Here is a 22,498-nt window from a genome sequence, read left to right as displayed (position 1 = left end):
TACTCACCATGTGAACATAGGGATTATTTTTGGAGTACTTTTTTCTGACACTATTTTATGGAAAATATACTGACTTTATCAAAGATTATTTTCCATGCCGAATTTGCACCCATCCGAGGGGAGGGGAGGCATGCAATTTCAACCTCGATTGCTGCAAATTTTACATGTTGGATAGTCTTTGCCAAGATGTTTATCTTAAAAAAATGTTATTTAAAAAAAACAACAAGCATTCAATCTCAAGATTTTCAATCTCAATTGCTTTGTGACTATTCAAATTGTGACTTTGCCAAGAAATTTATCCAAAAAATGAATGGTATTTACCAAACAAAACAACCATCCAATGCATCACACCATTGGTAATGTTCAATGTAAATTGTGCAACTCAAATTATTTATGGTTTAGTATTAGTTTAGATATCATCCACTCATAGCATCATACCATTGGTAATGTTCAATGTAAATTGCGCAACTCAATTTATTTCAAATAAACCAGAGAGAATTTACAACAATCAGTTCTATTCCATCTGCTCCTATGTAAAATGAGAACCATCAATATTTCCACATCTCAGCGGCCAGAATAGCTACCTTACTATTCCAATTGTTACATTTATTTTTTTAAGGTTAGCAGAACATTACATATTACATATGTTCACATTGTTCAGCCAAAAAAGATTTAGAAACAAAATCCTCCTTCACAACCATTGACTGAACAAAAAAGATTTAGAAACATTGGTGGGAAATTTCCCATTCCAAAATATTGTATGAGATAATTTAATTAGGCCAAAATTACATAAATGCAAAAACATTTATATTAATAAATTTCCATACTATGCATGAAATATTTTAACTCTTATGAATTGTAACCTTTTAGTTGGGTTAACATACATGTTCAAGGAAATATTCTAGCAAGACTGTGCAATCACATTCCTCAATCTATTCACTAAAAAAAGTGGAGGGTAAAACCTAAACATATATTTATTGATAAGGAGTAAAACCTAAACAACAAAAGTCATGACCTTGTTGATAATGGTATGATGGTTGTGTGTTGAAATATCTAATCCAGATTCCAGAAATAAAATATGTACTGTTTAGAAAAAGTGGGCACATATCAATTAAGCTAGTCCAACTCAAATATATATGTTTGATAAGATAGAAATTTTATATCAATTACACAAATGATCAAATCAAGTCAATGAGACCCAAAGGTAAATCAAGCTACAATGACCATATGGGAGTGATTAGGCATCTCCTAGAAGGGTAAATTACAGAGGTGAGGTGGACAACCCGAATTTCTATGTCGTCCACCTCCTTTATGACTGATTAAATACTGTACAAAACAAAATCCTGTCGAATAACAGAGATATTTACATTTATTTTGATTCTTGTATGCCAAAGAATATCTGTACAAGTAAAAGCCAAGCCCCTGCATGAATTGGTGGAAAACTGGCAGCTGCTTCACTAGTGTGCTGAAGTGACTGAATTTCCAGTCTCGGGCAAGAGAATTGTTTGAGCAGTTCTTGAAGAGTCCCAACTGTGAAGGATTCTAAGAAGAGAACGAGCTTTCTTTTTTTCTTTAGGAGTACCATATGTCCTTACTATCATGATAAATCCACAAGCACAAGATCTGAAATACAAAGAAGTCAAGCCAAAATAGAGTTGTGATCTGGGAAAACTATTGGGATGAAATCCAAGGTGGAGACGGGAAGAGTGACTGGGTGATTGAGAAATAAGTGTTATTAAGAATAAATTCCTTATAAACATAGTAAAGAAACCTTTCATCACTGATCAACAACCAACGAACAAATCACATAGCATATCAATATCTCTCCAGAAACAAAGATCTGAGAAGGTGTTTGGAAGGATCAGACAACATCATAATGTATTAATGATAATCACAAAACCATGAACCAGTTACTTTTCTCAAAATACATTTGTCCATGTACATGGAATATATTACATTTGCACATAAATTTGTCTCCCATACAAAAAACCGTAATCATTGCATGTTGGGGGGAAATAAAACATTAACAGGTTCTTCTTTAGTGAAAGAACCATGCTATGATAGACCCCAGAAAAGTGATAACAACAACCCATTCACACAATGGGGATTTATATTGATGGGGATCAATGATTTCTATTGCAGTGGATGGTGATCTTATGTCATATTTGACATCTACATATGTGCTTAGAAATGCTCTGGACATTATATCAATGGACATATTTTCAATATCTGCAGAGCGACTGACGGTAAAATGTTGAAATTAGCAACTCCAATTTATTGCTTCCTTATGAAGAGGTTTTAAATTGTCCTTCTGAACCCAATAGATGCCTTTCATCTGATTACATATCAACTTCGAGTTGGTGAAGACTTCAATGTCATTGACGTCATGTTGTTTTGCCTCTTTTAACCCTTCAACAAGGGCAATGTAATATGCCTCATTCTTTGTCGTCATTCCAGGCACTTCTCTCTTTCCATGAAATAAATGATTTTTTTCCATATTGTAAAGGACGAATTTAATAACTGCTTGCCCTGGATTTGGAAAGCAAGACACTTCAACGCATAAACACCACTTTTGCACCATTTTTTACACTTCAAAAACCTGAAAAATAAAATAACAATAAATTCATGTTAAACAAGTAGACGATTATCTATTTCCTAATACTCAACATGTTTTTCAATCATATATAATTCAAAAAAGCAGATAATTTGTGTTCATTTACACTGCAACACTCTCAATACTGGCAACTATTTTGCAAAAAACACATCTAGCAATCACCACTTTATATAGATGAAATGCTCATTATAGGACCCAAATACATCTCTGAGTTTTAAAATAAATGATACTGAATTAGGCTTCTCTGGTTTTTGAATGCCATATGCAAACTCTAAAAATATTTATCCTTACCGACTGTCCATACACCAAAAACCACATAACCCTAGACTAACAGAGCATTGTCTAAGCAAAGCATGATTCATGTGTATGCCTTATGTGTGACAAAAATTCCATTTGTCATATAACATCACAAGAAATTTATTCAACCACTCTACATGAACGGTTCCTTCACACTACACTTGTTAAAGGTTGAACTTCATCAACAACATTTGGAACAACTTTTCTACTACAATTGGGGGATAGGGTAGACTCTGAAGCTATCTTTGGATTGAAGTAATAGCACTCCACCACTCTCCTACCAATATTGTGGACAGTTTTGCATTATGCCTTGTGGATCATTGATGTCTAGGTGTCATTCCTTGTGGGTCATCTTTGGGTTTGATGTGACAGCATCTTCCTTAGTTCTGATACTAACATTGCAAGTAGTTTCTGTGTAATGCCTTGTAGAGCATCTTTGAAAGTGGATTTGGCTTTGAATTTTTCATTGCAAGCAATTACTGTTGCAATGCCTTATAGAGCATCTTTGAAATTGGCTCTGGCTTTTGGTTGTCATCTATGTGATGTTGTAAGCTATTTTCAAACTCATGTGAAATTTTGATATTGCAGTGCATGCTAATGGCAATGTCATGAAAATGCTTGTGGGGAATAAGTATGATTTAACTCATATAAGGGAAGTTCCTGTGGAAGATGGGAAGAAGAATGTCGAATCAGAGGGGTTGTTCTTCATTGAGACCTTGGCTCTGGATAATACAAATGTATTGCCTGCATTCCAAATTGTGGTCAAGGAGATTTACACTAATGTGAGAAAGAAAATGCTGAATTATGATTCCTATAAGTGTCAATTGTCTCTCAACAGAGTTAATATTATGGATGTATATGGAGATGGGGATGGAGTGGAACCACCCAAGACAAAGAATTCTTGTTGCTGAGGATTCAGAGAAAAAGCTCCTTTGTTTTTGGGCTCCTTGAATATTATTTGCTTCATATGACCTTTTGTTGATTGAGATCCTTAAGGCTGCCTTAGGCTAATATAATTTTTTTTGTTTATTAGGAAAGTTTCAATATGTTGGATATTTTTTTTTCAATTTTATGAAGAAACCAGTAAGGGTCCCCAACTGGGCTTCTTAGGCTTGAGCCCTAGATGTTGTACACAGAGTAGAATAATAGTGATGTATTAAGTAATACATGCAAAGCAATCTTTTTTTAGAATGTTTTAGTCAAATTGATCTTCATTTTGTTTGAAATCATTTAGGGAATCTGGATTCCTGGATGGAGGTTAATGCACAGTTTGCAAATGCCCAGATCTATTGTTTGGCTCAATGTTGTAAATGTTATTGCTACAGAATTCTAGGAATTCCTTCTCTGATTGTCCTTGAAGCAAGTTTATGTATATGGTATTAGCAATTTAATGAAAGATCTTGTCAGATTTTCTTCTATGATTGTCCTTGAAGCAAGTTTATGCATATAGTGATAGAAATTTAATGAGAGCTCTTGCCAGATTTTGTTTAGGGGCAATATATTACCAAACATAACATGCAAAAGCCTCACGATTTCATATAAATTGGCGCTGCAATTTGTAACATGAACTTGACTTCCCAGATCATGCCCAGGAAGTAGGTAAGAGATCTCATCCTTTAATGTAATAGAAATTCCATTTCTGAACAGTATAGTAGATGATTGTATAGGTTGCATAATGTAGAATTGTAAGCAGTACAGGTGACAACATAAATGAGCTATGTTCAGCTATTACATAAAAGAAAAATTCTTGAACCTCAGTAATTCTGAAATATACAAAGATCCTCATGTCTTTCATAAACATTTATTGTTTATCACCCAAAGATAGCTACAGAGTCTACCCTAGATTGGTGGAGTGCTATTACTCTACCCTTTGTCTCCAATATATATACCAAGGGTACCTAGACTCAGGGCCATCATATCTTGTCTTGAATTGTATTTATTGTAAAAGGACTTTCTACCCTCGAAGTGGATTGTATGCATTGACTTCTTATAAGATGAGGCCTGGTGCAGTTCCTAGGTGACTTTGGCAGACTAGATTTTGGCATCTAAGTCAAAGAAACTCTAGCAGGGCCTTGGTTCACTGGTGTGGTTGACAATATTGAGCCATCCACTGAGCTCCATTCTTTCTGTGGTCTGCCCCATTCTAATGACATGTCAAAAGGAATGAGGCCAGGTGCCTTCCTTTTCAATTTTAATGTCTTCCTTTTCAATTAGTAATGCATAAAGAAAACCAGGACAACTGACAAAGTAGAAAGATTGAAGACTTCTGGTATTAGGTATGAACTATTTGAGAGCAAGTGAAAGTTATGACTTCTAAAGAAACTTTTAATAGAGTCCAAAAGCTGGGAATTAAGTTGAGGAAGGAGTATCTGCCAATCAACACTTCGGGCATTGATTATTTCTTGATTGAACTAGGGGGGAGTAATGGTGTCCTCATGATACAGTCACCTCATGGGCTCCAAATACCTCCACACCTCACATATGCAGATAGCATATCCCTAGCAACTTTGTTGCGCTTTGGTTTGTATGATGCTGTCTTGAGTCAGTGGGATGGTAAAATCAAGGTAATCTCATCGATGGGCAAACAAAGTAGTGGTAAGTCATACTTACTAAACCATCTATCTGGTTCCCTCCTTGATGTAGCAAGAGGGAGATGCATTGATGGAGTCTGGATCACAGTTCGGATGGAACCAAAGTTCCTTTATGTATTGATGGACTTTGAGGGATTAGGGAGATTTGAGAGAACAGAGCAAGAAGATATGTTACTGTCAGTCCTAAATGTCGCGTTCAGTAATTTGACAATATTCAACAAAAAGGTGTGCTTTAACTGTTTTATTAGTTTGGTTTTGCTGTTTTGATTTCCTCATATTTCAATCTGCTCGCCTTAACTTTTATATTAATGTAGCTGCTCAAAGATTTATTAACACTTGTGAGACATGTTTTCTTAATCAGGATTTTCATCTTGACAAAGAGACAGAAGCTATCTTTCAGCGTTTCCAAAGTGGGGTCAACTTGGTGAAGAATGATGAAAAGTTGTTCCAGGGATTATTCTACATAGCGATCAAGGATGTTGATGTCTCTGATGTAGAGGATTTAAAAGATGAATTTCGGGTAAAACTTCTACAAATTTGTAAACGATCTCATGAAAACTTTCTGACGAAGATGTATGGAGGAATGGTTGAACTTGCTGCAATGCCTCCTTTCACTAGACAAGAATATCATCAAGAAAGACTATCTGATATTGCTTTGACGATAGAAGAGGAGTTGGGACATAGTTATGAGAGTGGCCATTCCTTCTTAAGGGATTTGAAGCTTGTTATTTCCCAGATAGCAGCAAAGGATTGGACACCTATAGATTTGAAAAGGGTTGCTATGAAGGTGGATATCCTTCGCAGGAACTTGATTTCTGCTATTAAGGTAGGATGCCTCTCTGTGCTAGGTGCTAACAAAATGCTTATGAATTTTTACTTAGAGGAAGAGGTAAGTGACGCTCCAATAGTAATTGGGGATCTCCTTATAGATTTGCAGGACACTGGCTTGGAGCTTGCAGCTCTGGTTGAATCTACGTCAAATGGCAAATTTTGTATCATCTTAGATCGAAACTAGAATGTGTCTTGGAAAGGAGAGGCAAAAATGGTTATTTTTGGCACTCTAAATTTCTGGATTTCTTAGTGGCATTGTCTGATAGATGGCGCGAGCATGTTGAAAAGTGGCTTCACTACAACACTGTAGAATTTTCTGGGAATGCTGATGTACAAAAGTTGCAACTGGAGGCAATTTTATCACTTGCACAACTGAAACAGGGACTCTCTGTATATGTTTGTAAATGTTCTGTATGTTTTTGGCGATGTGTTCTAGAGAAGGGCCATTCCTCTGATCACTCTTGTATGGGTAACCATTGTTGCAATGAAAAGTGCACATATTTCTCTCTTGAATCACACCAAGGAAATGAAGTGGAGGAATGTCGAAATTTGGCAGGTCATGATGGGAATCATGCTTGCAAAAAGAAAAATCATACATGTATGAAGCTCTGTTCTTTATTTGATAAATCATCTAATTGTAGCAAATTTTGTTGCTTGAAGGTTGGCCATGAAGGTTTTCATAAGTGTAATTCACCTCAACACATGTGTAAGATGAATTGTTCTCTTCCAAGCTGCAAAAATCCTTGTGTGATAGAAATCGAGCACGGGGATCATCAAAAACATGCTTGTCATGAGAGATATTGTCCTAAAAATTGCATCATGGAGGGGTGTCTTAGAAACTGTGGTCACAAATATCACTTCCATGAATTGACAAGTGAAGAACATCTATGTGGTAACGAGCATGCTTGTCGTAAGAAATGTGAAGCGGATGGCATTTGTGAGATTTTCACTGAACTTGTGCGACAGACATGCTCATTTCAGGGTAGAAGAGGTTCCTTTGATTATGAACATGTGTCTGAACAAAATGGTCTGTGGAAGGATTGTTGCATTGCCATTCCACCTTTTCAAATATACCATGATGGTGAGCATCTCCACACACTAAATCCAGATGCAGTGCATTATTGTAAGGTGAGATGTCAAGCTTGTGGATATTTTTGTCAAAGACCCATAAATCATTCTGGTTTACATCATACGGTGCATGGGAACATGAGGAATGTCTTTTTTGCTTCAGAACATGAAGAATTTGATATTCAGGGTAGGAAATATACTTGTGAGGAATATGGTGTGGCAGAGATGTGTAACATGCATTGTAAAGCTCAAGGTTGGGGCCACATTCATTTGATTCACTGTCCTATGCATGATAATTGCACAAGTCGTATCTATGATGGCTCTTGGCATGAAACAAGAAAATATGGCCCTGATGAAGATGTGCCAAAAGACGAACTTACCCATGAGACTTACTGGAAGCAAATGCGGTTTGAAGATCCTTGTACCGATGACGAACAAACAGAGTTTTCTCTATGTAATCATCTTTGTAGGTCTGATGAGCATAATGAAATTGCTGGCAGTTCCTCCAGGTCTTACTGCACAGAGAAATTATGGCATGCTCCAATGAAAAGAACTGCCTTGTTGGAATCCTTTGTTGGCCACATAACTACGGATGGTCATGTTTTTGTCTGTAACCATTCAAAGAACATACCGCATCATGTGGTTTTTGTTATTGACAAGTCTCGTTCAATGTCCAGTCGTGACATAAAACCAAACATGGCCAAATTTACGCGTCGACACAATTGTAGGCTGGGTTGTGTGTATGAGGCTATTGTTCGATTCATTGCTACTCGGCGAAGAACTACTCATGATGATTCTCTGTTTGTGGTTCTATTTGACAAGACAACAATTCTTGCTCTAGAAATGCAGGAGATGAAGGAAGATATAGTGGACAGACTTGTTCAATATGTTACAAAATGTGGAACCAATTATTCTTTTGGTTTGAAATTGGCAGATGAGGTAATTTATCGGGGATCCAATGATCCTGTTGTGCATTAGAAGAAGCCAACAATTATTTTTTTGAGTGATGGTCGAAACAATTATGGGACAGATCCCCCCCATTTTGTCGAAATAATGATGGCACAATTTTAGATTGGGTTTCCACCAAACAACTTCAATCAAAATGCATGCAGGTGAGGTCAATCAAAATGTACTTAAATCGTGTCTGTAATCTCAATTAAAACTGCAATACATATGAATGAACCTGAACCTGAAGGTCACATCCCCTGGGTGGTGAGCTGCAGAGCAGAGGAATTGCCTGGGCCGGAGTTTTGTGTTGAGATGCAACCGCCGAGTCGAGGAAGGTGAGTGAGTTGCAGGGGCCGCCTCAAGTTGGTTGGGGGAGTAGCCCGCGGTTTCCAAATTCCTCCATTTCGAATTGGAAATTGCATTAACTCTCCGCGGCGGCAATTCTGTCAGGAAATTAATGCGGAGCGGTGGACGAAGGGTGGCGGAGCTAGGGGAGGGTGGTGGAGGGGCAGAGGGATTGCCAGCGGCCGGAGCTGGATGTTTTTCCAGGCGACAACGAAAACCGGGCAGGTCCTCCGCCTAGGTAGACTACTCCTTTTTTTATTAGAGTGAGGGGACTTTAGAGTGCGAAGGGTTTGAGATATCAAAGGTTTCGAGGGTTCTCTGCGAAGAGTGTTTCTAAGGTTTTGACAGATATCAAAATGGTGGTTCAAGGAGGTTTCTTCCGATGCAGTGTGTTTAGAGGATGTCGATTTGGTCGCAGCTCTGGTAATGGAGGAGATATCAGAAGTTGCGGGGTGTGTTGTGGTGGCCAATGAGGAGCGGGTTGTGTTGTGGTGGCCAATGAGGAGCTTGAAGGTGCAGGTAAAAATGGCTACCTAATAAAAGAACATGTAAAAGTGTAGGTCATCGCGACTATGGTCCTTCACTAAGGAGCGGTACAAACTCCTCTTCTATGGCAGGTGTTACACAAAACAACAGTTTCTCCTTGCATGTGACGGTCGTTGCTACACACAACAGGGTTTCTCAGGCCTCTCTCCTGCATGTGAGGTTCCTATAGGGTTTCATGCCCCCTGTGTTCGGGCGTGATGGGTTTTTATGCAACCTTGTTTCTGGGCGTCATGGGTAAGTGGGCACTTAGGCGGTCTGTCCACAAGTATTATATATTGTGGGTTTTTACCCTCTTGGGGTTTTTTCAAACCTCTTTTGATTTTCATGGCACATTTTGGACTTATGATGATGTTCCATGTTGTGTTTTTTTTCGTGGTGAGCTTGAGTGTCCTTATTTTGTTTCAGCAGTTCCTCTAGTGAGGGTTTTTGGCATATTGGTTGCTTGGTCCCTGTAATAGCTTCGGCTATAAATCTCAGTCTAGATTGTAATGCCTGCTAGCTCGTATAATAAGCAATGTATTTCAAGGTTATTTTGACATATATGCTATAAACATAACTATGCAACATATTTTTATCTAATAAAAAAAAATATTTTTCTTCTCGGCAAAAATACAATGGGGAGCCTTTATGTAGTTAATTTTTATATTACGAAATTTATTTTCAAGATACTCGGATATGATTTAACCGGTTGGCACCACTGGCATAAACGGTCGGTTGTACAACGGATGTTTGTCCGAATTACACTGTTTGCCACCAAAGACATGATTGTCAGTGTGTCCCATGCTACCTGCAACGTGGTACTGACCATTCTCGCGTTCCCACGTAACACATGGGCTTGAAATTATCTCCTTGAGCTGACGTAGACCAACCTCAACGACTTCTCCTGCCCAATGGAGGCATAGTACGGCAATGTAAAGCCCATGGCCAAATCTCCAGCTGTTGTTTGTAGGGAGGACTCTATCTAATTGAAAAACTGAAATATTATATTTGAATCAACTGAAATAGCAATTTGACCAGATTCGAAACGAAGAATTTCAAATGTTACCAAATTTGAAATTTTCTAGAAATAATTATTAAAATTCAGTTATATAAAAATGTTTGAAATTGCAAGTTTTTTCTCTTGAATTTGGAATAAATTTTTAAATTCAATTTCTTAAAAATAAGAAAAAACCAACACAAGTGTACACTCGAATAACAACTGACTTATAAATTCAAAAAAGTTCAACCTAAAAAATAATAAGAACACCCTAAAAGTTCCTGATCCTAGTATGTTTTTCTGTCACCAAATTCTAACCAAAACAGCTGTAAATAAAACAAATTAGTTGTCGCAGAATCTACAGAAATAATGCTCTGATTACAATAAAGTAAGTCTTTTAAGATCTGCAAAAGAAATGCTGTGGTTGTTGAGTCTATCTGTTTTTAGTTTTTTTATAATATTAATACTGGAAAATCGGAGCTTAGGTTTGCTCATGGTAATAAGCGTCTTTTTGTAGATGAATCATCATGTATCTATTAAGCCTTTGTGTAAATGGCATATGTATAATAATATGCTTTTCCTGTTCAATCCGAATCGAGAACAGTATTCCATGGTTTCATCATAATAAATTATTGATTCGTGCAATGTAACTGACTGAATGCCCATGAAAATAAGGCGTCGGCAAATGGGAAGGAGACGCTGCGCTTAGAATTCAATGACTCATCATGAATCTGCCAATTTCTTCACATGTTTATGCAGAACTCCGGATCATTCTAATATCTATGTTATACTGTTTATTTATTCTAATACTTGCTTTATACTTTCAAACAACATTAATTTTTGCGAGATGGTCGTCATGGAAATTGAAGTGACGTTTAAGTTACACAGTGTTCTGAGTTGGCAACAAATAACCAGCTTGCTTATGGCCTATAAATTCCTGGCGGCTGTATGCGTTATTCCGGTTTGATACAAAATTATGAGCTGAGCGAAACGTGTCCATGCTTAATTAAACAAAAAGATTGAAAATAACCAGTCTATCAATGTGCCATAAATGACTGTCGACTGTATATGCTAGCCGCGTTGGATCACTGACATGCATTTCATTTAAATTAATTCTCCAAAAAACCTTTTTGCATTCACTGGTTGGTTAAGTAAAAATAGTCTTTATGTCTCTTTAAAGGTTTCTAATTTCAAACCTCATCAAAGTAGAGATGTTACACAATAGACAGCAATTAACAAAATTTTGGACAGAAATTGTGGCTTTATTATGACTCCCAATGCTACTTTCACACAGTTTAGATTTCAAAGCGCTTTGCTCAACATGGATTTAGATTCGATGAGAAATTGGGTATTAAAGTAAATATTGCAATATATTTAACTTTGAATGTCGATAGGTCAGATGAAAAGAGATTCCCTGGTGCAGTGAAAAGGTGTCTTTATAATGATAGTAATTGGCATATGGTTTAATGTTGTATTATTATGTTAACTTTTTAATGTCAACAGGTCAAATGAAAATAGATTCCCTGCTGCAGTGAAAAAGTTATTTTCTAATGATAGTAATTGGTACATGGTTTAATGTTGTATTATTATGTAATGATAGTAATTGGTACATGGTTTAATGTTGTATTATTATGTAAACATTTAATGTAAATATGTCAAATGAAAATAGATTTTCTGGTGCAGTGAAAATGTGTTTTTATAATGATAGTAACTGACACATGGTTGAATGTTGTATTATTACGTTGGATTTAAACTTTTTGGAAAATTTAACTCTATATATATATAAAATAAAAAAATATATGAAAAAAACATAAAACTTTAACTATACGTTTATCCTTTTGTCTTTTATAATTTAAAAACTAAATTAACAAAATTAGTCAAACTTGGGTTACAATATCTTCATTAGTTTTGAATTTAGTCAAAAACTTGGGTGACAATATCTTCTTTAGTTTGGAATTTTTACACTGCAAGTAATGCTCGAGTTGAACAATATTTATGCTCCTGCCAATCACTCAATAAATAATTAAACATGCAACTTTCGTACATAAAAAGGATGGTAAAGTTTGGTAACCTAAAAAAAACTAATTATTCCTTCGTAAAATTTGGTAACCTAGAAAACTAATTATTCCTACGATCCTCGGTTTGTTTAACGCTTCCTAAACCAGGGGGTAATAACATAACAGAATAAAACGGAAAACGGTAAAACATAAAAGAATAAAACGGAAAACGAGTTCAACCCTACCGAAATTAGTATCCGTGAAATGTTATTCACTTCAGTAATTGAAATTGCGTGCTGGACGTACATAGCAGTAAATGTTTGAATATGAATCGAATTAAATGCTTTGTTACATAGTAATTGTTTGAATAGGAATCGAATTAAATGCTTTGTTACATGAGAACCGCTTTTTAGAGGTGGGAAACTTATTTTAATGGTTCTTGTGTTTCCGGAAGTTTTAGACCTGTATGGGAATGTTCCCTTTTCAGTGGGAACTGCAATGGGAGATTGGGAAAGTTCCCAGAGCTTTGAAGACTATCTTTTTTTGGAGTTCCAGCATTCTTTGGGGTTGGGGAATACAAAACCTGTAGACAAATATGTTGAATTGCCCACAAAATTGTTGAAGCCTTCCCAGGAATAAAGGCCAAAGACATCCTTAAAACCAATATACTTAATTGAGAAACTGGAGCAATCTCTTGATGGGTTAAAAAACCCTGTGGCAACATGGGAGAAGTGCAGATGGATATAATCATGGAAGACAAGAGGATTGGCACAGTTGAGTACACATTTCCTGGATAATCTTTGCATATGGTTTATAATCTTTTTTTATAACAGTCTCCCGGATAATCTTTGCATATGGTTTATAATCTTTTTTGTATAACAATTTTTGTTTTTTGTATGCTACAGGGATCGATATCAGATGGATGCACAAACTTTTATAAGAATACTTTGTAATGGGTTCATATGGTTACATCACTAACTATCTGAGAAAGTTAGTTGATTTGAATTATCTTTTTCATACCTGCTATTTCCCCACATGCAGCAGGGTTGTTCTCTACAATGATTGTATATCACTGTATATGTTTTTATTTGTGGAACTAGCTAATCTTTCACACAGTTATCTTCCTGTTAAACATGTTGATATTATGTATATGGCCCATCTGATATATATATATATATATATATATATCTTTTTTCATGCTGAACAAAAAAAGGAACCCTGTGGCACCTCAATGTAAGGGCGGAAGCCTATGGCATCTCAATGTAAGAGTGATATCTCAGATGCCATGCTCATGATTATTTATTTTTGTTGTTTATGACCTGTGGCACCTCAATGTAAGGGCGATATCTGAGATGTCCCTTGATGGGTTATGGAAGCCTATGGCACCTCAATGTAAGTACGATATTGAGATGTCATGCTGATGAGTATTTATTTTGTTATTTATGTATATATATATCGCAAAAGATTGTGTGCATATTGTATGTGGTAGTCAATGCTTAACCATTAGGTTTGCTTTACTTTTTCTCTTAAGAATAACTAGAAAAACATAGGTAAAATTGTTCCTTTGTATTTTTAAGGCAGATTGTTTCAAAGACTCGGGAGAGAGACACCCAGAGAATATATTTATATATAAGAGAGATTCTATATTTAAAGTGATTTTAATATTTGAATATTTTGATTTAATATTAATTTTGATTATTATATAAACTATGTAATTAAAAATATATTTTTAATTTTTTTATTATATAATATTACTGCTATCGATTAACCTGTAAATTTTAGGGAAACTAACCGTTGCCAACACCTTTACTTAAATGTAAATTTTAAGGAAACTTCTAACCATTACCAACACCGGTACCTAAATGCCCAACATTTCTAAGTTCCAAAAACTCATGCAACATAAAATAAACGTAAAGTATTATTAATTTTTGAATTCTACTTTTATCCTTTGGCCTACGTTCAGTTTAATTACGACAAAAAGCGAGAATAAAATAAAATTCACAAAGATAATAATAAATGATTTGAGATAAATTCAATTAAAAATTTCCAAGTAAATGACATTTGCAGCCCAATTTAAACTCCTTCCATGAAATTTGCCTCCCAAAATCTAAAAATTGAATAACTTGAAATGAACCGCTCTAGGTTCTGTAGGTTGAACATAAAAATTTTGAAGTATTAGCATAGCGATTTAATTTAATTTGGGTTGATGAATTTGGTTTTGTATGTAAACAATATAAATTTAACGTATTAGTATAGCCATTTAAACTAATTTAATTTTGGTGGATGAATTTGGAATTTATAAGTATGCTTAGATTTGTAGGTGATATAGTAAAAAAATTTAAATGTGTGAAATGTTTATAAATAAAATTTTCTAAATTATACCATTTAAATTTAACATTTTCATATATTTTATAATTTTTTATGAGGGATTTGGAGGGTAGTGTACACTACTTTATATTGGTTTATTTTGGAGTCTATTGTTTGGTAACGACACTTTTTATTTGGTCCATCTTAGTGTTTTGTCAAGTGAACCCTTTAGCTTGCCATGCTACCTCAACATTGCATAGGATGCAAAAGGCGCTAAAGGCGCAATAGTTAGCAAGGACAAAGTGGGGCTTGGGTTTTTTGCTAGCCACACCATGTTTTAAAGCAATGCCCCTTTAGAGAAATAGGAAACTCAGTTGGGGGGTGCTGAGAGGCTAACTTTGAGATACCAGTGGAGGTTTCTTGTTGGGTTCGACCCTAGACCTAGAGACCGAAAATGAAGTACCTCAATTCCTCAATTTGTTTGCTCTTCATCAGCAAATGAAGTCGTTGCTTGGTCTAGTAATGAAATATAAACAAGTGGAAAGGTACAACATGTATGCTTCACTAGGGGACATTAAAGGGATAGTTTCTCCATGGATAGAATTCACCCAAGTCTGGCCCATGAAGGGCATCTTCGTTGTGACTCTCATATTGTTGCACCACCAAATCCCTATTCCTATTTTCCTTCTGACTCTTAATGGATATTAAGTCTATGAGCATATTTAGACTTTTTCTATATTTTGTAATGTCTATACAGAATGTATGTTTTTTTTTGTAAACTAGGTATCTTTCAAAAGAAAAGTTGGAAGATTCTCCTAGGTAGTATGAATCCCCTCTATAAGATATTTTGGTAATATAAAGTATTTTAATTTACAAAAAAAACATCTCAATAATTTGAGTCAAATCCATTGGAAAAATAGAAAAACTAATATTACACTTTTAAGATAGAGAAGAACCTTAAACCTAGAGGCATAAATCCACACATCTAATTAATAAATTATATGCTATTTGTTATTTAATAATATGTATAATAATTCTAATGGTAATTATATAAATTTTAAAATTTTAAAAAATCTTAACATTTTTTTATTCTTAACTAAATAATTAAGATTTAAGATTTATGTATACCCTTGATGGATAGACCAATTGATTGAAGTACCCCTGCCAAGCCATTAGCCTTGTATCATGACCCACACGGATGTGAAATTCTCCTTTGCTCCCTCTTAGTCAACTTCCCATAAGTGGGTCGACTTTGTGTGTGGGCCTTCTTGGAGTGTTGGAAGGAGAAAAAGATAAAAATTATGATTTATGTATTTTATCATTAACTGCACGATTACGATTTCTGAGAATATGTCCCAAAATATTTGGAGATTAACATTTGCACTGCATTGAATCTATATAACATGTGTAAGTTAGTTTCCTCCTCTGTATATGGATCCCAGCCGAAACCAACTTACAAATAAATATGGTACCACTTTTTGGAAGGAGAGGAAAGCATAGCGAGAACTGGAAACCTACTTAAAAATAAATAGATGACCCCCTTGTAGAAGTGGCGGAAAGGATAGCAAGTGGAGAGCACTCGACAATAAATATAGTAATATGAATGTCACTTTCTCCGCCAGATTATTGACTTGACTTGCGAGAATTGACCAAGAGGGGAGGCAATTCTATTGGACGACGGCAACTCCCGTTTTCAGGTACTCCTCCAGTTCTTTAATTCATAGCATTCATTATATGTTTGTCTTGAACAATGCTTTCATTTGGGGTATTGGTTGTGTCTATTGCAGGAACATTGAAGATAATCCACTTCAACAACCACCTCGACAAGAAAACAAGATACCAGGTATCACTCTCCACTTAGCATGATAGGATTCCTCCTAAGGATTTTCATATCCTGACATCATTTCTCCAAAATTCCCCATAAGGTCCATCATCTTGACCATGTTTATCACCATCTCACCTTTACATATGATAAACATCTCCACTGGTCGATAGAAACCCCCCCCCCCCTCATAGCTCACTTTATCTTTGTAGACCCTTATTCACTAACAAGAGCCACGACCACTCACTCTGGCTCGGGAACCATCCCACCTACATGCCTTAATGTTCAACCTCATTATGACTACACTCATTACACATGCATGACATTTCTCGGGCCATCTCTAGTACTTTACGACAGGTCTAGACAGATGCACCTCCGTGTCCTACATTTGGCCTGTCATTCACCTGTATTGCATAGCCCATCTGTGTCACTTCATCCGCTTCACCAACCCAACATAGACACAGACCAATAGCCCTCCCACCCTCAGAAAAAACGTCATACCTACATACAAGTTATCTTCATTATGGGGCACCCGTCTCCATGTTTGTACATCCAAACCACCCTCATATTCTTTTGGCAAGTGTACAGATATTTTTTAGGAAAAATATTCCCACCCATATTTTTTTCTATTCATGTCTTTTACTCGGCGGTAGTTTCTAGTCACCCTTGGTCGAAGCTTACACCTCACCAACAATCAATTACCATTTTTTACACCTGTCAAAACTTTCTTACACACACCCTGGAAATCCAACCGACTCCAGGACCATGAGCATCAGTAAACATGTTTTGTTCACCGCCATTTGCACATAAAGCTTCGACCTCAAGCCAATTTTCCATGTCCTCTTATATCGTTAGCGCTTGTTATGATGCTTATCTAAGCCAAGTTATTACAATTTGTTCACATCTCATATTGATTCCCTGACTCAGCGTGTCCGACAGTTAATGCTCCTCTCTTATCGACTTCAACAATTGTATTCTAGGATAGGGGTAGTACCTTGGATACTCCCCTCCCGAGGGGATATCTTTGGGTGGCACAATGAGAATCATTATTGCCCGCTAATTTCATTGGTCCCCTTGACATTCGATATGAATACAACCTTTTATGTCAAGATGGTGTCATACTTAGTTACTGTTGCAGTTCTTTCATTTATTCGAAGACCGTCGCATCACTAAGCACCTCATCCAACAATGCTTACACTAGGATATTGAGGAGGTACCCGAAGTCGAAGATCTATGCATGTCGTAACACCCCAGTCAACAATGCTTCACCTCTAGTATGCATAGGGGAACCATATTAAGTCTATTTGACCAAGAAGCGCCCTTGAGGGCATCAACAGCTATCATCATCATCTACTAGCACGTCAACTACTAGTATGCATAGGGGAAACATATTAAGTCTATTTGACTAGGAAGCACCCTTGAGGGCCTCAACAGGTATCATCATCATCTATTAGCACGTCAACTACCACAATGTTGATTAGACAAAAACTAGCCTTTGTTTGATTGTAATCAGTTACGATTAATCATCATAATGAGCATGGGACATACCCGCCTCATATAGACACATTTTTATTGTAGGTTTTTACCAGAGTATGGTTACCATTTATACTTAGTCAAGGTGATTTTACCTACTTGTCTCCACAACAAATTATCCTCTCTCTCAAAAAAGTTGATGAGACTCTTCATCAGAAATGAAAATGTGATGTATTTCGGCTATACGGTTCCTCCTAACCTCATACATCGGCGAGAAACTATTAACACAAAAAAATCATACACCTATTAGTACAATCCAGAAGACACTAAAATGTTCCCAACAGAATGCACAAGTGAACATTTTCCAGCTAAGTACATCATGAAGTTTAAAAAATCAAAGTTCTCCCAAGGTCCAAAATTTATAAAGAAAAAAAAATTAAGGCCATGCGTCTATTTCTTTGATAAACGAGCACACATGGAATATCCTTCAAAAGTTGTGCGGTTGTAGAAAATGATGATTTAGCAATCCGGGACCACTCTACACACTTGGGGATGATTCTCTGACATGAGCTCAGTCCAGTACCATAGAATTTGAGTCGCCTTGGAGATATGTAGCCCTCAATGTAATCATCTTGTCCTACTCATGTCTCATTATCATTCATGAACCAGGAGGGGGGAGATGGATTCAAAAATTCTATATAAATAGACCATGGGAGAGCCAAAATATGAGACATTGTTATGATGGCTAAATTGTGGTCTCGGCAAACCACCATTGCATTGTTGAAGTGAAAGAAGGGAAGAACACTAGCATGTTGGCCATATTGCTTCTAATCAATCCATCATCTTAGTGAGAGAAGAGGAATCCACCATTGGAGAGTCTTAATGCTTCTTTGACAAAGAGGAGAAACTTGCAAAGAGATTAAGGAAAAGAAACCACCTTGCTGAGGATTTTTGACCACCATAGCTCAAAGAATTCTCTTCAAGTGTCTAAGATTCATCTATTGTATTCAACTTCTACTACAAACAGTCAATAAAGGGATTTTTTTCATTATCTTATTTATTTGTTTGCTCCTTTTGAGCATTGTTTGTGTATTTACCTCTTTGTTTAGTTTATGTTTATGTATGCATTGTTTCCACTACATACAATGTTGTGTTTATTTAAGTCTGTCCACTAACAATACCAATTCTGACTGTGATCCTTTGCAGGGAACAATCAATAGATAAGGAGGTGTATTTTGGTACACCATTGCCGCAAAAACACTACCACAACGATAATCACAAATATTACTCGTCCTGGCTGGTTAAATATGTATGTACAACTTAGAAATTTCAACCTCTTTTGAATATTCACCAATTTGTTGGATATGGAAACATTAATATAATAAGGAATAACATTGTTTCATATAGTCCACCACTGGGATACATGGCTTATGTGGCTTATAATATGATTAAATAAACTTTATTTCTCAATCCTAAGGAGTTTCGTAATATGTCCCCACTATGTCCCTCATAATGTTATTAATTTAACTATGGTTGGGGGTGAGGGTTATGATGGTGGTGCACAAGTGATTGATTTCCATGTCCCTGCTTCCATCTAATTTTTACATGGAGTAGTACTGCTTCCATCGAACGATTAGGATCTAACAAGGTCATGTCAATGGCAGAGATCAATCCTACGAACCCTAGCCTTGGTTTGATGTCATTCATCCCTATTCAGTTTGTTTTGGTGTTCCCTTTGATTTTTCCTCTTCCCGTTGGAGAAATGGTGTTGAAACTTCAGGATGTTGTCCTGTGGTGGATGAATACTCAGACAAATGGTTCTCCTCCTGGTGTATGTGGCACTTGTACCCTTCTTCCTCCTATGGTTTAGTGACAGTGTACAACTAGTAACCATATATGTGTTGGTTGTGTTTTAGAATGTTATTTTTGCTACTTATCTGTTTGGGGTTCTCTACACTAATTTTCTGCTTGTTTCTATGGTAGGCATCCGTTCACTTCTGAAATTCAATCTCTGGCTTCCTGGTCTTGTGAAATTTCTAACTTCCAGGAACAGTTTCCTTGCTAACAGCTTTGAATGATAAGATAATTTGGAACATTGTATCTTAAATGTTTTCTTCCTTTTTTTCTCGTTTGTACACTTAAAAAATCATCCTTCCTAGTTAATGCAACACCATCATCCATCTATTAATTTTTTTCTAAGATTTTACCATAATGTTGTCGGCTGCACAAGATTCTCTCTGTTTCTTCAAATCCACGATGACTGGTTTTTTTACACCCCAGGTAACTTTGAGGTTGTTTTTTTTTCAATTCATTATCGCTTTTCATTCTTACCCTTTTTTCCACTTAAATTTCTTTACGGGCTAAAGGTCTTCCCCTGCTTCCTTATTTTTTCCATACTAGCGCACTCCAATCTTGTTATTCAAAATTTTTCATTTTATATGACTATGTATACTCTTGTGTATTAATAATGGCGGTTCTTTGCTCTTAAGAAATAAAGTCGGACTATACTTGCTATCTCTTTAATAGGTATAAGTCCTTTCCACTATTACTTTTATTTTCCCTAAATTTCTTTATAATCTCTCCTCTTCTCTTAATGTGTAATTCTTTTGATGTGCCGCTCCTACAAGTATGTACAGATAGTTCTTGTTTACGCCATCGCTCGATCCAACATGCTTTCTACCATCGCTAACACAACCTAAATTGTCACAGGTTGGTCGATGTCGGTTCCATACTTCGGTTTCCCTTTTTGAGTGCTATGAACTTGGTACTTGGTCCATCTACAAAGACCATTTATGACTCTTTTTTTGAAGGGAAATAAGTTTGTTTGGTTGCAAAGACTTCCTATGCAGCCTAGCGGTTTTTTTTCCCTTGTATAAAATATTTCCACTCTGTTTAGGGCTTGCTATTCCCTATGTAATAATTTTTTTTTGCATTTTCCAGTTACAAGCTCATTGGTTAGTCTGATTGTAATGTTATTTTTTTTCAAGAATAAAACATCCTCGGAGTTGTAAAGGAATGGGTTCAAATATATTTTTTGATACTATGTGTATATATATTTTTCTCCTGGTTGATATTCCTTTTTCTCTGTTCTCTAGAGCACCTCTATTCAACATGATTTGGGGTTTAGGTTTATTTTCTTTCCAAAATGTTCACAAATGTATTACGAATCTATGAAATTTCTTTGGTCATTCTTTCGAAATTTGATAATGTTTACATATATATTTATCCCCTCATTACTTGGGTTTTTTTTTTTTAGTGTTGCTAATATATTATAGGACAAAACTTCTATTTGGGTGTGGCAGTATATATACTTCTTTGCACTAACTATTATGCCAAATCTGAGACTAACAGTAGATTTGGCATTCGCTTTAAATTTTTTTATTCCCTATTTACTCTGCAACATTTCACTTTAATTCTGGTAATTTCCATAGTAAATTCCTAAGACGTATACACCAGTAATGTATACTCACTCTGTACAAATCATTCCCAGATAATTTATAGTGGTAACTCTTAATAAAAATTTGTAGGTAACACTATCTATATTGAACGCATCAACTTAATTATTTTCCAAATTATAGTAAACTTAGTACAGTCCAACGAAGTCGAATTTATCTTTTCTTGAGTCGAGACAAACTTCCTCTATGAGCTAATTAACAAATGACTGCTTGGTATACTAGCTTATTATTCTAATAGTCCTATATGTCCCATCCATTCTTTCTTTTTTCTTATTAACACTATCTATATTGATTTAATTAACACCGAGATAAAGACATATTAGGTGTATGAAAAATTCAAAATCTCTTGAGCAAAGATCGACACTGATATCCCATAGTCGTACTGTTTACTCTTCCCATTACCTCGCCATGAAAAAATCTTATTCTAATCATCTCTACACTTTTTATAATTTCATATACATTTATGAGTCTCTACTAATAAAACTCACTAAACGTTCCTGGTTCTAAGTTGTCTACCATGTCAATTCATACATTTACTCAATTACAGACCACCATATCTACTTTTTGTAATTGAATCACAACCATCTTTATATGATTTCTATCATATCACTATCAAATTATATTCAAATACTATTGACCAGTACCCCACTCAACGAATAAACGAGATCAGATTTCCTAACCGTAAATGTTGTTGGAAATTGTACTGGGAAGAAACACTATCCTTCCAAACATGAACTGATCCTCCAGTTCCCCTCGAGCTGAGATCTTTTGCCAATGGAATCAACAACCTCTTTTGATTCTAGATAATGTATTTTATACACCGCTTCACTAAGAATTTTTTCCTTAGAAGCATCCCGCTTTTCTTGGCTCTACCAACCCACTTGCCGAGACTTTCTTTCCTTTTTTTCTGTGTTTAAAGCCCACATTTCTCTCCCACGGTGGTTTATTCTACCCATACTTAGCATTCTTCTCCAGCTAAGTGATCTAATGGATTTTTCTCTCCCATCTCATGTAATCTTAGTTATTACCTCCTATGGATTTTTAGGAGTCCTTTTTAGTGTAACGAACCTCCATGGCCTATTTGGAAAATAAGCCCAAATCCCCTAAAAAATTTAAAATTTCCTTAGACATAGTTAAGGTTCCATGTTCCTTTCCCCTAGTCGGATTACTATATCACCTTCAGGAAGGAGCTTTATACCATAGACACATTATCTCATCTTCATTGAAT

General features: G+C 35.9%; 1 pseudogene; it reads left to right on the top strand.

The window, feature by feature from the left end:
- Positions 1-3,329: 3,329 nt before the first annotated feature.
- Positions 3,330-3,822, top strand: LOC149150091 (ras-related protein RABA5c pseudogene; annotated as a pseudogene).
- The last annotated feature ends 18,676 nt before the right edge of the window (positions 3,823-22,498 follow it).

This window comes from Pinus tabuliformis, chromosome 9 (genome assembly GCF_031772625.1).
Source record: "Pinus tabuliformis cultivar Carrire ecotype Pingquan chromosome 9, CPIR1, whole genome shotgun sequence".
Taxonomy (NCBI): domain Eukaryota; kingdom Viridiplantae; phylum Streptophyta; class Pinopsida; order Pinales; family Pinaceae; genus Pinus; species Pinus tabuliformis.
This window is presented reverse-complemented; position numbering and strand designations above follow the sequence as displayed.